Below are 19,429 nucleotides of genomic sequence, written 5' to 3' on the forward strand. Positions count from 1 at the left end.
AAATTACATTGATCTCAATTTTAAAAATATAGGTAAAGAAAAAAAAATGTTCGAGATGACATAAATAATTTCAAGGGAGGTAAGGCCTTTTGTACCTTAAAGAGTGAAATCTTCCGTGCTAGGATCTCGGACTAATAACATTATAGTCATACTAATAGAATTTTGCAGGGGTTTTGCATGTAGCATCGAACGTGTCTAGCGAAAGCTCTGCCAGGGTGTACTATGAAAACTAATGTACTGCCTTACTCACTATATATTTTTAGTCTCAAGTTATTATTATTCCTCTTTCATTCTTCAGGAGAGAACATATATAAAGTATTTATTGAGTGTGTTCAGGAAAAGCGGTGAGTAACCCTTAGGATTTTTTTGGAAGTAAGTTTGTCCATTCCATGAGCTCTAATAACTCTGGACAGTGCTGGGTACTACAGCTCGTTTTATATATTTACTTTTCACAGTAAACATGTTCTTCAGACAAGGCTTGGACTGAATAGTTGTGAGAGTAAATTCACCTGATCTATAATTCTGACCAGTTAGTAACTCAACATCTTTGAAGGTCTTGTTATTTATACATCAAAAAATAATAGCTAGTATAATTTTCAAATTGTCCCTGGCTAAATGGACAGTTGCAACATTTGATGAGTTGCACTCAAATTATGTTCGTGTAAAACTACTATTTGATAGAGTCCAACAATTTTTAATTATTAATGATAATATGTAGGCATATTATGTTAGATTTTGGCGTGTTTAAGTCTAACCTACATTGAAAAATTTAGCCATAAACAAAAAGTATAACAACAACTCCGGGTATTACCTATTTGCTATTTTTTTATTATTATTATTCAATTGGACTAAGGAAAAATCAATTAAAAATATCTTATGTTTCCATCTCATAGGTGCAAAAACATGCGAATACAATCATTATTATTATTTTAGTAACAACTATTCTAGAAGCAAATTATACTCCATTGATAATTGCGAGTAATTATCAAAAGTTAATTACATAACTTTACTAACCTCAAAAAAAAGAAAAAATTGGAGCTTAATATATTTGTAATTATTTTTGTCATTCTACTTCTAACAGTTCTTGTTTGTATTTTCAAATTTGCATTTGCGCCTCTTACCTATATAAAGAAGGTGGCGGATGACTTCTTCTTTGAAGTTTGGTGCAAAAGATACAGGGAAGATCAAAGAATGAAACATACACATCAGATGTTGAAGAAAAAAAAAAAAGATTGTCAAACTTTCGCGTCAAAACATGAACTCACTTGTCATAGGGTCATTATTGGCCCATCTGAGCTAATGGAAAAACAAGTACAATGTGAAATATTTGCATAGAAGCACAAAGCGCAGGCAACCTTATTAACAGATTTCTATCGCTCTCATATGAGAGATACCAAGTCATACAAGAAGAAGATGAAGATCTTCGTATTCTTAAATTTATGAAATGTACAAAAATGAAACAAATTATTGATAATAACTTTAAAATTAAGTAGGACTTAAGATCAGTTTCTGCTATATTAGCACATTTGGTCGTGTTCTTTGCCATATCTATGTATAGTTTTATAATGTATGTATGCACTATGGTAAACAACAATAAATTCCTAACTAAATAATACCTGCTAGTATTGTCACGATAGTAATATTTTTGTACCGATTCCAGTAGCAAAATTAGTATCGGTATGTCGATATTTTCATTAATGATTTCACTAAAAATATAATTAAAATATCGTTAAGGGCTATCCACATGCACATACAGGGGTGTCCCAAGAATTTTTGTTTTATGTGGGGGAAGATATAGGCTCAGAAATTTGATTACATTGTAAAATACCATTTTCATTCTTTAAAAAAAAAAATAGATTTTTTCCCCTCAGAAATTGGAGAGTGGTTGTTATGTATTTCATATTTCCTTTCTTGTTCTTATTTTCTTGTATGTTCTTTAGTGTATTAAAGTACTGTGTTTTACGTAGTATAAATAGTCTCGTATTGTGTAAATAAAATAGAGTATGGTTTTGTATTATAAAGGATACATATGATCTTATAAACAGTGTTACATTATTCATCCACGTGAATTCTTCTCTTCATGTCTCTTGGTCATCCTGAATCTCTCCTTCAATAAATAGGATTGTGTCTCTCCCTCGTCAAGACGCAACAGTGGTGTTATTTTTAAATGACGTAATCATAAGAGTATCTAATAGATTCAAATACAGGCAAATTTGAACAATTTAAACTGCTATTTTTTTTATATCCGAAGTAAATATAAAAAAAAGACACTTTAGGATACTTATGTAAATAACTAATTTTGAAACTCCCTAGTTAGAGGCAACTAGTGTTTGATATGATCCTTTTTTTGAGAAATCATCCAGAATTTTCAGCTTATCTTTCAGTGAAAGTTATTTTCAGGGGTGATTATGATATGTATTAGTATTTATTTTTGAAAAAAATGTTGAATACATTTAAATTGAAACATAAATAACAAAATTTTGGGCCCAGGTTACGATTTGTATCTATAAAAAGGAATAATCCTTTTTAAATTCTTCATTTTCATAACTCCTATGAAATTTGTTAACAAAAAAAGAAGAAAAATGCAGATTTTTTTTTTCATACTTCTTCGATCCCAAGTATGTTATACAATATAAAATTGTAAGTATTTGTTGACTTTAAGTGTATTTTTATTATATCCAGATTTAATTGTATAAATAGTCATAGAAACAAACTTGAGTTAAGTTTTTACATCTATCAGACGTGTCCACACGATTTATTTCTATAAACATTATATTTATAATCTTCAAACCTTAACTACTCCTCAAAATAAAGAGGTTTTGTGATTTAAAACGTTTCTTGTTTGGGAGAGAGAGAACGTAATTTTCAAAATTTTTGTATTTCCAAAATATAATTTATCATAACATTTTAACTCCTACAAACAAGGCCCATTTTAAATCGAAGAACCTCATTGAAAGAAATAATTATTGAGGTTTGAAGATTATAATTTACAAAGTTTAGGAAATAAACTATCTATAAAAGTATTACATATACAAACATGATAGATGTGGTAACCCGCCTATACTTAAGCTAGGTTTTCAAAACTATCAGACATGTACAAGGCATGAAGTGTTAGAGAACTGACAATTTGTTTCTAAGAACTCTGCATCTTATAGTCTTAAAACTGTCAAAGGTAAAATATTCAAAGAGCAATATCATTTATTTTGAAAATATTAAGGATGGTGAGTCTTGGGGACAAAATTCTTTAAGATAGGGACACAAGACACGTTCCCCTAAGTTTTACACTTGAAACATAAATAATATAAAAATTTCCTCTTTTTTCTTTCAAATTAAAACCTCTAAAGCCATATGAAAAGTGTCCATTTCTACAAATTAAGAATTTCAATTTACGATGGAGCAGCAAATATAAAAGGTTTTTTATTCCGGAAATACATTTCTTATTTTAAAAGAGATACTCCGCTTTTAACATGAACCCCAAATAAAAGCTGTATATATCTATTTACATATGTCGGACATAAATAAATACATAAAGGCTATTATCCTTTCAGATATTCTCTAGATAAAGGTTTTTATTGAAATAATAGCAGAGTTGGGGACTTTGACACGAGACTTGAACTTTATTCTGTATTTAGAAGGCTTGCGACTCTACTCATCTCGTAATAAAAGACTCCCAACTTGATAGCTAAGACACATGACATGACCAAAGTTGATAATTCCGTAGAGAAAAACGCAATCAAGGAGAAGGGTGGGGCGGGGGGGGATGAAGACTTATGGTATCATTGTTTAAAATACTGATGTGATTATCATCTGCCTGCTTTATTATGATTTTTGAGAGTATAGCGAAAGTATTTATTAGTAAATGTTTAATGAAGATATACTACGTTTAATTGACTTAGACGTTTTGTATCCGTTACAGTAGATTTGAAAACGTCACACTCCATGAAATTGTAATTCATAAATAACCATATTCTCAGAATTATAACTAATGAAACGACAAAGTAGAGTATTTCGAAATATATTTGAAGTTCCAAGTTTAAAAAGAAAGCTTAAATTAAATATAATCTACATAATAAAAAATATACCATCATACATTTATGTTAGATATACAAAATTAAACAATTATAATTATATAACAATAAATTATAAATACAGAATATTGAAATAATAGATTTATCCAAATAATATGTTCTTGTTCTGACATGAATTCAGTTGAATATTTCATAACTTTAAGTTGCTAAACACAAGCCAGACGTGGAGTTTAATCAAAAAGATAATCCCCCTTTTTCTTCATATCGAAGTTGCTATATACAATTGTGCAAAGGATAGATATATTTCTACCGATGAGATCTAAATAATTATTAATAAGCGAGTAAATGTCAAAAACATAAAATTAAACAATAAATATACTAATAAAAAAATGTTAGAATTAAATCCATCGTAAAGATTTAGTGCAAAAGCTAATTATGTAGTAATGTCCAGCGATATTACTCCTTATTAAGGGCATCAAAAAAGATCCCCCCCGTTATTTATGCTTATATAACAACATACTATTATCATCAAGGATATATACAATTGCTAATTATAATGATACACCCAATGTAACTACCCCCGTTGTTGTGATGATTTAAACAGTTGTTTTTGCCTTTTATGAGTTTTCTGAACACCATTTCTTGGAGCCTATCAACCATAGCTAATCCTTAAGTGATAAAAAAGTAATATTTATTGACTATGTAATATCGGAAAAACTAATGATCATACCCAAGTCTTTAAGTGAAGAAACTAATGTCAGACAAAACTAGTTGCGAACCATCCAAAGCTACTACTCCCGTTGTTGTAACCATTTAAGCACTTGTTTTTGCCATGTAATTCTTGATAATTTTAGCTAAAATGTAATCATATTTTATGATTAGATTTTTAAAAAAATGAATACTTACTGTTAGATGGTACAAAATTCAGAGTTCCATTTCGTAATTTGGTGTGAATGACTCTAAACAAGCTGAAATTTAGCTTAACTTCACAATTTAAAATGGAGGTATTTCTATAAATGACATCATTAACAATATTTTCCATTAATTAATGATGGTTCCTCGGGAAGGGAAGAATTTACCCATGTATTTCTCCATAATTTTTTTGAACGTAGGATGATTAGCAATGGATAAGGTTATATTACACGCAATAAGCATCTTTGTGAGATCAAAGTTAAAGTCTGACTTGATGTATTCATCGTTAGCTTGATTTTATAGATGAATATCCATACTCTTGTTATGAGATGAGGATAATGAGTGGCGTGTAATTCTAGACAGGGGACTAAGAGCACATTTATATCGATAAATCCGACAAGGCATCTGTTTCTCATCCGGTAAGTATTTTCCAAATTCCTGGGCCTCCATTTTTAGAAATCCAGACAGAAGGCGACGTTATTTTAGGTATTTTATTCAGTTCTTTATCGACTATCAGCATCTAATATTATATTAATATTGAATAATAAAGGCGGGAATGATAACTTTCTTGATAGAAGAAGATATATATTATTTAATCAATGATGCCATTAGTATTTCTTCTCTTCTCCTCGCACGCTTTTGTATTCATACCAAAATTATCACCCTTAGACATGACTTGACATCGAAAGATTGTTTATAATAAACACAAGAAAAGCCTAAACATTAAATTTTTTATATCATAATTATAGTAAATGAGCTCAAAATAAATCTGAGAACTCAATGAAAATATTCAAAACTTGGACTTGTGAGCAAAGTCTTGATACGGGAATTTGCTTTGCAGTGTAGGGACTTTTCTAAAAAATCTCGTATTTCGAACGTTTAAAAAATAAAATCCACCATAATGTTCATGTCCATAATAACAGTGAAAAGTTAAATATTCACACAAAATTTGTAAAATAAAATAAATTAATCGTTCATAAGTTGACTTTAATAACTTAAGGAAAATAGTAGAAACGGTTTCAAAATAACAAATATGTAGATGAAATTGTACATTAATATTTGTAGTTAAGAAATGAATATTATGCCCTTATTCATCATATTTGACAAAATACTGTACGAATACTAAATTAATACTCAATGAAGTTTTTTAGACACAAAATTGTTCATTATCTATTTTGAGGTGTAAATTCTAAACATCTTCTAACGTGTAAGTTTTGAAGTTGGCAATCTGGGATTTTTTTTTTTTTAAAGCTGTTATTATTATTTTTTTATTATTGAAGATAAAATATTACGACTATCTTTTTGTGAAAAACAAAGATCCAATGTTTTTGCTTCAGCCCTTTAAAACAGATGTCTTTACGTAGTATGAACTAAAAAAGGATATGATTTATTTTGATTAATTTATCTAAATCAAAGACCTTTGTTTAGAATTTCTGTCATGTCATACTTAGTTAATGATACTTATATTGATAAAATTATCAATTCAGTGTATATAATAAGTAGTAAATAATATTTAAATTATAATTAACAGTTGGTATCAAGAAAAATACAGGAGCCAAGATTTATAAGTAACTTAAAACATTTCCTTTCACTTATGTGAGTTAAGATTCTGGGTAGATAAAAACCTCGAAGTGCATCGAGGTAAAAAGCATGGATTACACATAAAAAAAGATAGGAACAAGATAAAATATTTTTCTTCAAAATATACATTAGTAGTTAAAACAACCTTTCTTATTTTCTATAACTTAACACATGGGCTGAAAAGTCCCAAACTTAACAAAGAAAATACGGTTTTTTTTTCAAAATTGTTTTTTTTTTTAAATTATTATTATTTATTTATTTGTTTTTTATTCACTCTATATAAGAGAGTCCCTTTAACATTTTTCAAGCCATTGCTTAGCTTAAACGGTATTTTCCCCCCAACAAGAAGAAATGTAAAATTAAAACAAAAACTGTTATATCCATTGTTTTGGAAATAAAAAAGTATCAGAGCACTTAGCAGAATAACTTACAAACTAAAGAGCCGATTTTCATGAAATTTTGACGACAGCTGTCTGTCAAAGATTAGTACTATAAATTAATAAGTTATAATTTTAAATTTAAGCGCTGTTTTATTCTTAAAATATATTAACCTTTCGATTTTAATTTTTCTTAGAATACCAGATCGTTGTACTTCTTCAGGTTATGAAAAAACGGAGAATGTATACTGTTACCATAATTTTAAATGGAATTTTTTATGGAGTAGAAATAGAAAAGTAAATAAAAAAAGTGTGGTCCGATTAGACCTATCCTCCAAATACCAAGAAATCGCTAATGCAGAATTCATTCAGCTATGGTGTGGGTAGCCCCTCTGCATCGTCAGAAATGTTATAAACAATAGTTTCTATATATATTCAAAAAACATATGTTCAGAAAGTTGATTATAAATTTAGAAAACGTACAGTCTATATTTGTTGATGATACTACATACTCTTCAAATAGAGGTGGAATACTTAATAAAAATTAGGTCGGGAAAAGTAGTTTTCCATTTCCCCCCGACTTTTTTAACTAAGTATATCTTGTTCATTATTGGTCGCAGAGGATAATACGATAATGCGTTGTAAAGGTGTAAGTGTATACAACAAATGCTTTTACGGTTCAGTATTGCACTTGATCATTTTAATTTTAAACTATCTGGTGTCGAGTGCGTAGGTCTCTTCTGTGAACAACTCGACGTTTTGAAGAGCGATCGAGCAGAAGCGGCCAGTATTGATGAAAAGGAGAGAAATAGTGTTTCATCAAGACAACGCCAGGATCTCAAACATTTCTGATGACACACAAGAAGTTCCAGGAGCACAAGAACATCCACCCTACAGTCCAGACAGGACACCAAGTGACTACCACCTGTTCCTGCCTTTGGCCAACGCGCTTGTGGGTACACATTTAGCCTTACTAGAGGACTGTGAAAATTAGCTGTCCGAGTTTTGTTAATAATGGGGACAAGGCCTTCTACGAGATACGAGTTGTTGGCAACAAGTTATCAAACAAAACGGAGCATACTTTGTTTAAATCAGATGATTGTAACACTTCTTACAAAGCATTACAATAAAGCACAAAATAAGAAAATTAATTTTTCCCCAACCATTTATAATATTAGAGAAGAATGCAAATTTGTTGATAGTTTTTGTAAGAAAATGCATAGAAAGATTGAGGAAAATATTTTTTGTAAATTTATGAATTGATTAAATTAGTTGAGGTAGAGTTGTTTTTAATATAATTATTTATACATTTTCTTTTCATGAAGTGTATGTCTACACAAAGTTTAGCTCTAAGAATTGACCTTTGAATATAGTATAACTTTGTATGACATTTTAAATTTCTATAAAATAGTCTAAATTAAAAGACGACAAAGACCAAATGGTAAATTAATATAAAAACAAGTCACAAAAATAACAATACATCATAAAGCCTGAAAAAATATAATGAAAGTCGTTTAGCGTAACTTTTTAACCATTAGATTTTTATCAAAATCTAACCTTAAAACGAAGGAACAATGCCTCTGTCGTGGTGATGATATTCATCTTTCTCCATAAAAAAACGTAAATAATTTTTGACAAAAAAAATTATATAAATAGTCCCTATTATATAAAATTTTTTAATGTCGATATGAAGCATAATGCCGTATATACTCGAAGAAGTATTAACTTTTTCGTCTCGACTCAAACCTCTGTGTAGATTTTTAAATCCAAAACTTCATTTCATATTTTATAAAGTCAGCTGGACTTTTGTCATTAAACCTCATCAAATAATGTTTTGAGTTTTGTGTCCATAAGGGATTTTCTAATCAATACTAATTTTTAAATTCTCAATTATGTAAAAAGAGAAAAAGTTATCTTTGAAATAGTCTCAAAACTCCAAGGAATTTAGTGACCTATCAGTTATTGATCTTTCAGCTCTTTGGAGATCCTTGAATCTCTATCAGATCAGGCAACTTTGGTATAAGGATCATATATGGAGCATTTATTTCTAGAATTTTCTTATAGAACAAGGCCAAAATTATATAAGTATTCTATGTTTCTCAAGAAAATTGAAAGCTTACGACCAAATGTGCTATTAAGTTTGAGGAATATCCTATTTTAAATATAAGAATATATAAAGAGACGTTCTTTCGGGGTTGATAACTCTTTTGGGCGCAAGCTCCAAAGTAATAACTTTTTGACTTTTTTTAACAGGATAGACAGTCAAAAGTTAATGATGTCCTTACAAAGGCACATTATATTTTGTACGCTTAGAGGTCATGGAAGGAGAAAGGCACTGGATGAGTTTTAAACATAATAAAGCTTTACGTAATTTTTTTGAAATATTTATAATACCTTATCGTTTTTCATATGATTTCATTATGACAAAGAGATTAATATATTTTTTTTATTGAATTTGTGTGTTTCTGTCTTCTTCGAATTTTTTAAAATTGAAAATGTATGAATGCCAAATAAAGGCCAAGAAAAAAAAATTTCAATTTCTAAAGAGATTACACTTAATATAACACGATTTGAGTTATATTGGACAATCTTACTCTTACTAGAAAGTATTAGCCCCTTAGTGCCCATAAAAACAAAAAATTATTCTATACAATAGCAAATAAAAGTAAGTAATTAGTTTACGATTTACACACTAATATAATTTCTTTAACTGAAAATCAGTAAATTAGTACTGAGTTTTTTCTCTGTTATTTTTCTTTTTCTAATTTATGTCAGTAGATCCTTTACGACTTGGTTTGGCTCGATTCAACTCAACACAACACTATCAAAATATAAAAGGAGTCATAAAAATATATTGTTTCAATAGATGGCGTTAGTAATGTGTATCTCGTGCTGTATAAGTGCAATCAATTTATTATGCCCTTAGAAAGGTAAGATTTTGTACAAAAAAAAACTTGTAAAACAGTTTTGTGTTTGTTTTTCTTCATATTGTTTGAATATTCGTCTAGTATGGACACCAGCAACGACAAAATATGCTATACTTGACATTTTTTCTCCAATAAAGGTGAAAACGCTAGACAGGTGGCTTAAAATGTGTATAAAGTTTATAATATTGACACTGCAATATACAATTATGCCAAATTTTGGTTTCGTCTATTCCGTTTCGGTAAGATAAAACACGCTCTGGATGGCCAAAATGTGGATAAAGTAAGGGAAACCATCGAGTCCGACGTTCATGAAGTACAAAGGAAAATAATTGATTACTTTTTACTAAAACTATTACAAATAAATCGATAAATATGTTTATTTTACTCATAAACACATTGAACATTAGTATAGAATTGATCCAGTCGATCTTTAACCTTTCAATTTGCTCTTGAATGAGAACAAAGGTGATGTAATTTACCATTACATAATCCATTGCTATTTGTAGGTACTTGATAACTTTACATTTGAATATGTGGTATTATATTCAAGGATCAGTTGCCATCAAAGGATCATACATATATAAACACAAATAGTTGTATACTATACAACGTAATTAAGGCTTGAGAGCAACGAGGCATTCAATTAGTTAAATGTACAAACGAAAACTCTCTTGTCAACAGGTTTAGAGGATATGGAGTGAGTCAAGTTGTTGAAGATTTTTTCTTCGAATAGAAGGAAAGATATACAGATTTTCTTACATATTAACAAAAGCATGAAAATAAAGAGGCTTGATTTTTTCATTGAGGATTGATTATATAGAGGTGTGTTATTACACAAACTACGTAAATTAAGTCATTTAGGTTTATGCAATCATTAAATGAGCAAATGAATTAGGAAATGGGTTTATTTATTCCAAATGGGATATGATAAAACAGTCTTCCATCTCATTTGTAAATTTAAGTGGCTCTCGTTGATTAGGTTTTTTTTCGACTTTGATTGGACCAAAAGTTTTTTTTTTATGTTAAAAACTAGTAATATGTTGCGATATGAATTTTACTGCTTCAGTATTTTCTAGTTCATAAAAAAAACCACTCGAGGAATTACGAGCTATACTCGTTACTCGTTTGAATACTAATTACTCTCATTGATGTGAAACTTACAATTTTTGCCTTATTGATAATTTTGGTGTGATAAAGACAAAAATTCATTGATTTAGGAGGAGCACAGCTCCTCCAGTCTACCCCATGTGGACCCATCTAACAATACCTAACACTTTTTGTACGCTAACAAATTCGTCGGTGAAAAAATAATATTTTATCAAGGATGAAAATGTGTAATTTAAAAATTGTTTTCCCTTTCTCTAATTAGTAATAATTCTTAACCTGGTCGAATAAAGCAGCTTTCTTCCTCTTGTGTGTGTTCCCTTGTCTTTTTTAAATCCGAATAAAAAAAATACGCTTTGAGGATTAACATGCTTTAATATTCTCGAAAAAGAAAGAGGAGGAAACATAACTTTTGACGATTAAAGAGTAAATACTCGAATTTTAGACACATTAGCCGAGGTTTGGATGTTTTTTTGTTTACTGTATAAAACTCGAGTTAAAATTAAGGAGTTTAGCTCGTGACACATCACTATTAAAAACCATGGATATTGGCAAAATATTATACGGCCTCTTTGTATAATTTTTACCTAAATCTATGCGATTTACCAAAAAAAAAAGTAAGTCATATTTGTTTCAAATTGATCATATTTTATTATAAGGATTATGATTATTGTTTTATCAGTATCCCGTTCCTAAGGATTTTTTTGGGTTTTGCATCTACAGAAAAAATCTGTAGGTGCAAAACTTTTCGTCGTAAATCTTGTATAATTTCTTTATATAATATGTTAAATAAACAGTCGTAAACATATTGAAGATTCACTTCAAATATAGTTCTTGTCAAGCTATGATACATTGCTAATGATGGCCTATGGTTGATGACTAAAAATGTATTTTATATAAAATTAACAGTATCTATTAAATATGTTTCTACCTCATCTTCGAATAGCCAAGAATTCAGACATTTATAAATTAGTTTCCCCGGAAATATGAAGTGTAGTGCATAACATACACTCTCAAAATTAAAGCTATCTGTCATTCAATGAAGCTTATTTTACAATATAAATAATGCTGAACATTGCAATATTAAAGATGACGTTTGAAATGCGTTCAATGTACAAAAATACTTATTACTACCGGGGACATAAATAATATATTTTAATTTTTTCTTTCCCTTACTTTTTCGTCAAATAAGACAATTAATTATTTGAGTCAATTTATTAGGTAAAGACTGTCTTAATTTGAATGCATTTTAATGTACGTAACTGTACACCATAGTGTGTGAGATGTTAAATTAAAAAATATATATTACATTTACGCATAATTAATTCAACATATGTCACTAAAATAGTATTTACATGAAATATATAATGTACAATATCTAACTTAGACTGTACCGTAATGACAAAAGTTCGGAATTTGGTATCGCGAGATATCTTTTATTAAGCATTTGTTTAATTTAAAAAAACTAAAAAATTTCAACCCTCCAAACAAGAAGGTCTTTAATAGACGTGTTTTGATTTGAAAATCTGTAAAATATCAAAAGAATGGTTTTGGTTATCTTTTAAAAATATATACTTTAAGTATATTTTCTTCTTCAGAAACGACCAAAACGCGGCCTTGCTCACATTAAGTTCAAGTAAATGATTTATCTTGAGCGCGATGTATGATTTTTTCATGTTGTTGTTTTAAAATTATAAAATTGAATCGAGATAAACAGTTTTTATAAAATTAAGTATTGTAGATTAGAAGTCTATCGTTCAACGACATTGTTCTAATTTACCTCGCGTTATTAGTAAAGATGTCGCAAGTCAATAATTATGTACTCTATTGGTACCGCTAATTACACGCCTTATTTTAATTTGTTCTTTTTTTTTCATTTTTTTTTTACTCAAACATCGTTTTTTAATACCTTGTGTCAAATAAACTTCCTGGCTTCGTTTATAAAATAATAAATTATATTTCACCTATTAATCGTTTTGGACTACAAAACCGTCAATTTAAATTCTTAAAAATTCTACAATTTATGATCTATTTAACATTGACAGCAGTTTCTCAATTACTGGTACTGATAGTAGAATAAATTATTGAAAGGAACAGTGTTTCTCCGTCCTCCAGAATATGTGAAAGAATGTCCGTGTACCTAAAAATGGTAACTAAACTAAATTGGGCTACTGGAAGCGAATAACGATTTTAAATTACTCTTATGAAATATAAGAACATGTCATTGCTAAGCAATTAAATCCCATTTTAAATTCGAGAATGGGACTGGAGCAAATGAATTTTGAAAAAAGGGTCTATTTCTAAATATTTTCAGAAATAGTCATATTGCACGTAAATTTCAGTCAAAAAATCATATGCAAAATTGAGTTAAAATTCCTATTTTAACTCAAACTCCTAATATTTCAACATGAAATATGTAAATTTATTGTACTTTAAGAAAAATGTATGTCTCCAGTACCCTTGGAATAAAAAAACCTTTTGAACTTTAACAAACCTTAAATAAGCCCATATTTTAAGTGTTGGAAAAAGTTTAATGTTGTGAATATTAATTAATGATAATCATAATAAAATACAAAATTATAAGGAAATATATTTCTTTTTTGGGAAAAACAATAAAAACAGGATCCAAAAATTATAGAAGAAAAACCGTAGTATCAATCTTTATCTGTATAATTGCACAAATCACGTAAATATTGACATTTTTAAAACTCTCACCCACTTTTTATAATAAGTCATTCTTTTTGGAAAATAACAAATACTATAAAATCCAAAATGTTAATTTTATAGATTTTTTTTTCCCATTTTTGAAAGAATTGTCAGCTCCATGATCAGTTTTTGTAAATACATATTAATATATAGAACCGACATGGTATAAATTCATTAGGCAAAAAAAAAAAAAAAAAGAACGATTACTATTTCATCGACAGATTTATTCCACGTTATCCGTCTATGGTGTAATGTTGTATATTTGCGATAAATGATGATTAATCTTATTCATATCTATTTATGGGCATTAAGGCAAGTTACCACATCTATCAAAAGTGTAGACATTTAAGTTTAGTTTGTATGTTCTGACAAGTTTCCGACCTGAAAGTGAAGATGTAATAAACATCAAAAAGAATAAAAGACACACAAAAGGAAAGTGGAGACAAGATGGTTGTAAGAAAAAAACAAAATCTATGTATATGAATTATGAACTCGGGATTCACGTAATGATAAAAAATATATAAATACTCTTTGTAGATGATTAGGGCAATGTATTTTTGATTTAAAATAACTTTAATAATTTTTTAGACCATAATTATGATTCAGATCCTAAGAATTATGGTTTTAATTACTAGTTATTGTTTCTGGTTCATTCTAAAGAAAAATACATCACCCTGGCCAAAACGTTGAATTTAATTAAATTACATAAGATGAATCTTAGTCAGAAAAAGGGATGACAATGAACTGTGCAAGGGATGAAAATAGCGCATATACACTATTTTAGACGAATCAGAACTAGAGATAAGAAAAAACATTCTTGATAGTTTACATGAGTCCTCTTTCCCTTACAGTCTCTTTAATCACATCTATCTAGCATCTGTTGAGAGTTACTCACCAAAGTTTCAGCCATTTTGGGACGTACAGTTGGTGTGTAAAAGTCGTTTGAGTGAGTCGATGAGAGTGTTTCTGTGGATAGGGACAAAATCGAGTATCGACCTTTTATTAAATATTTGTTTTTGAATGTGTAACTTTAAATAGATTGAAACAATAATAGACATATAAAGGTGTGATGTTATCATGTAGAAAGATTAAAACCTGTATATATAAAATATTAGGATGTACCTTTGTATACAATGTATTTATATCAGTATCAATAGAATCATCTATCAGGAGAAACGTCGTAAGTTGGTAACACAACGTGGCGCAGCGGACAATGAAAGTGGATTATGGGAAGAGCTGAGTTCTTAACATTGAAGGAAATAACTGAGGACATGATAAATAAAATTCAATTCATCATGTCCAAAGTTGATGATGCCTGACAACAAATGGAGACGAGATTCAACTCTGAGTTAGAATGGAAAGAAGAGGAGGCCAAGACAGAGCTTATTATTTTTGAAGATGTCCATGAAATAGTCGAGAAATTGAGGCTTACGAACCTAATACGATTTGAAGCCAAAGATACTCTCGACAGACTCGACACTGGCAGAATTTAGATCATGGACAAGTTACGAGCTCTACTGTTCCCCAAATAAGATAGAACAAAGGCACAGGGATATTTAAAAAGTTGTAAATATTTAAAACTACAAAGTATAATATCATTCAGAACAACTCCAGACAGCCCAATAATGGGCATGGGAAGATATTTAAATGAAATATATAAAAAAAAGAATTCTGGCAATTCGCCTACTAATGCATCAGTATTGGGTCCTTTCAATATCACGAAAAGTAGGGAGAAAAGTTCCCAGACTAGTATCTCCGTCTTAGACTACAGGAAGAAGAAGCAGAGCTCAGGACTATTATATGAAGACTATTTGAACACCCTATGCTTGATCAAGCTACAAATAATAGACATGTATGCTAAGAGTTTCTCCTTCAAAGTAAACCAAACCATGAAAAGCTTATCCAGATAGCCATTCCCTGGAAGTTGGCTTAATATATGGAGGAAAAGATGTTGCAGTTCTGTCTACTTGCAAAAATTGACAACGACACAACAAAATCAGACCACAAACAAAAAACATCATCATCCACCAGGACTTAAACGTAAATGCTTTAGATGTTGCGAGTCAAATACATCACATCCACCTTTTAAATACCCTGCTGAAAATGAGACGTGTAAAAAATGGAGAAGAAATGGGCAATTTACTGAGAATTTGCTTTGATGATGATAAATCTTCAGTGCAGAGTGAGGCCAAGTCAATCAAAACGTCGACAAACCGAAGGAAAACTTTACCATCGATCACGTCACTTCATATCTAGAGGGAGAAGTTTATCCAAGGTTAGGTTAACCTTTTACCATGAAAGCTCTACCTGATCCAGGAACTACTGAGTCTCTTATTTCTTATGACTTGGTAATGGAGTGCAACATCATAATATACTCAACTAAAAGACTCTCCATCGCAACAGGGAACAAGTCAATCTTGAGATGCATTGGTTTAGTCTATCTTCTTATCAAAATTGAAGAAGTCTCCAAAACAGACATGACGGCATACGTTACTCCAGATCTGCAAGATGAATTAATTGTTTCATGGCATGGTCTACAAAAACTGGGGATTATAACAGAATCTTTTCTTCAAGTCATTCAAGTATCTCCAAATGAATCAACCATCCATCAACAGTAACAACGAAAGGGAATACATCTTTCCAAAATATGAAAAGGGTAATACCTTGAATGTCAAATGAAATTAAACAGTTGATATCAAGCTGTAATTCATGCCAAGAGCTATAGCCTTCATTACCTATAAAATCACTGCAACAATCACCAGCGTCAAGACCAATTGAATCCATGTCTTCCAACCTAAAAGAGGTGACTAGAAAAACATATCTCGTCGCCCAGGACGCTATTCAGGGCGGCCTCTCATAAATCAGTTACGTAGAAACTTGAACTATGTCCGTCACTGATATTATGTTGACGTAGTTAGAAGATTGGGGACTTCTAATACCTATTGGAACAGACGGTGGACCACAATTCTGGATAGAATTCGGGGAATTCTGCAAAGATTTAGGCATTAAACATGAGCTTGCATCTCCATACTTACCCAAATCCTACTGGTATGCAGAGGTTGCCGTCAAATCATGGAGCGATCCTCAAATAATCTAATGACTGGGTTTCATTTCGTTCATCACTCATGGAATGGTGAAATACACCCAAATCTTACAGACTCAGTCCATCCCAATAGGTATTTAGTTACTTACAAAGAACTCGGGTCCCAGCATTGCCCATTGTCTACGCTCGCCTGTTGCCTTCCGACATTGAGAGGGTGCGGGAGAAAAAGAGAGAGAAGGATCCAATTAATACTACATTCGTACCTCTACAAATCGAAACCTTTTGATACCTAGAGATCACGTTATGATCCAAAATAAAAAAACAAAAGGGTGGACAAAAGTGGAGTAACTACAAATACTCGGGAAGGTGATCTTACTTTGTTAATGTGGAAGGAAAGGAAAGAAAATAGACACTAGTTGATAATATGTATCAACCAGAGTGTCCTGAAAAACGACTTACATAATATAAGTATTACATAATTATATGTCATTGTTGTATTTCAATGTTTTGTGAAGTGTACTAATATATTATGTTATTTGTCGTCTTGGGGGGAGAGATGTGAGGTCATCGTATAGAATGATTAAAACCTGTATGCATATAATAATATAATGTATCTTTGTATTGAATGTATTTATATAACTATCAATATAAGGCTTGCTGTGTTAAAATTTGACGTTTCTAAGTCAATCCAACTCGGGGTACTTGATCCAAAAACAAAAAATGCCTTGTGAACATTTCTTTTGCAGAGAAATATGCCGAGTAATATTTAGACGGGTTAAAGAGAAGGAAGTGTCGCTAGGAGAAATGTGTCGAGTTACAACGAAAAATATATCGTGTCTTTGTTAGGACAGAAACTATCCAGACCATCTTCATATACAAATGCTATTTTTGTGAGAGGAACTCTTCTCACGATAATCATTTATGTATTCATAGTAATGAAAAATTGGTGAGTTTTTTAGCTGGCCCGCCTTTTTTGAATTGTTAGTCTGAGGAATAATTTTTCTTTTCCTTAGTAGATCTCATTATTATTTAATTCCTGAGATGAACATCCGAATATGTCCATCATAAATAGATTCAATTATTTTCAAAACCTAATTTTGTGTGTGCTCATAGAGTAGAATTGGGGATCGATAATGGAGTAATTCTAGCAAATGTCCTTGGTTAAATCCTTTTCTCCTTCCTTCCTTGTCACAATGATTATAGCTGATCTAATGAAACGTCATGAACATTATTCTTTCTCTCTGCTAAAAATTCTTCAAGCCGACAGGGTGATCATGTTGATTTTCAGTTTCATTTTTTAACATGCCCATTGTACACTAGACTTTCATTATTGCATGTATACATAGACGTTTACTGTAAGAGGAAATAATCAATAATTTGAATTAATAATATAAGAGAATAAAAAAAAATTAGGCATTGTATCCATAAAATATATTTACAAAATAGCTAAAATAGATTGATGATAACGTCACGTTCTGATATCTATATATATATATCACATCATGTAGCAAGTATTGTTAGTTGTAATTACTCTTAGCAATAATTCAAAACAAATTTTGTCTGATTTAATAAATTCCAATTAAAAACAGGTTTTTTTCGAGATATTGACGAAAAACTTATTTGAATTAAAAGTAACTTTTTATTTAATGTTCCTTTAATTGGTTAGATGGAGTTGCACTGATTAAGTATAAGTAAACATTATAGTATTATAATTACTCTAAATAACCCAGGAATCTTGTTTGAAGTCTATATATATAAAGTATAGTTCTTTCTCTAGGAATCACATGGGCGTGAACTTACACACATAGAGTTCAAGAGAGTAATTTCTCTTGAGCGCGTTGTCCATGTGTTACAGCGATTCCATTTTTTGATAAGCATTCTTTTTGAGATAAGGTGTTATTCTCACTCCTTCTACTGTTAAATTAAATATTTCATTTAAATCGTTGATTCTTGTAAAATCGTTGATTTCCTAGAAAACATGTTCGTAAGCCAAAAAAGGACCCTGAAAAGATTTGTAGGAATAAATTTTTCCGATTTACAAAAGAAATCAATGATTTATAATATGTTTATAATTAATCTCATATAGTACATTAAAAGTAGAATATTATGCATTTAAAACTCTAACAGATCAGTTTAAGTATTCTTCAAAATATACACATTTGCCAGATTAATTATATAGATGATTCAGGAAGAAAAAAAGTCTAATTTTATTCTTTCAAATGGCCAATCAATCAAAAAGAATTGAGGATCATAGTATAGACTAATCTAGATTTAAGATTAAGGGGTTCCTACCTATAGGGCCCGGATACAATTATACAAGTCTAATAATAATATTCCTCCATAACAATATTTAGGTGTTTCGATTGAAGATGGAAGTATATTCAGTAGTGGGGGCAATATACCATATATGAGCCAACCAGGAATAAATTGACTACTGAGCAGGAACAAGAACTAACTTTTTAATTTCAAATATTTTTAAATTATGAATTATAATTATTGTATTGATATCTTTTCTCGTCAAAACCGAGCTGATAAAAAGTTATACATTAAAAAAGTAATTCACTTTTTTATTTATTTATATAATTCCTTAATACATAATGTTAATAAGGAATTGGAGTTAAGATAGTATCGGAATCAGCTGAAATTTTGGTATCAGTACATCTCGAGCTAAAACACTGTCCTTTATACTATTTTTCTGCGTTTCATTATTAAAATATATAATTTTCATTTATTTATATATTTCGACCAATG

The 19,429-nt window shown here is 30.0% G+C and overlaps 1 long non-coding RNA gene across 1 annotated transcript; it reads right to left on the reverse strand.

Moving 5' to 3' along the window:
* Window positions 1-13,462: 13,462 nt before the first annotated feature.
* Window positions 13,463-17,203, reverse strand: LOC139905771 (uncharacterized). The gene is made up of 3 exons (XR_011780811.1): window positions 16,371-17,203; window positions 14,531-16,298; window positions 13,463-14,016 (listed from the first exon to the last, which is right to left on the reverse strand). It is a non-coding gene; the product is annotated as an uncharacterized lncRNA (long non-coding RNA).
* Window positions 17,204-19,429: the final 2,226 nt, after the last annotated feature.

Source organism: Lepeophtheirus salmonis, chromosome 6 (assembly GCF_016086655.4).
Source record: "Lepeophtheirus salmonis chromosome 6, UVic_Lsal_1.4, whole genome shotgun sequence".
Taxonomy (NCBI): Eukaryota; Metazoa; Arthropoda; class Copepoda; order Siphonostomatoida; family Caligidae; genus Lepeophtheirus; species Lepeophtheirus salmonis.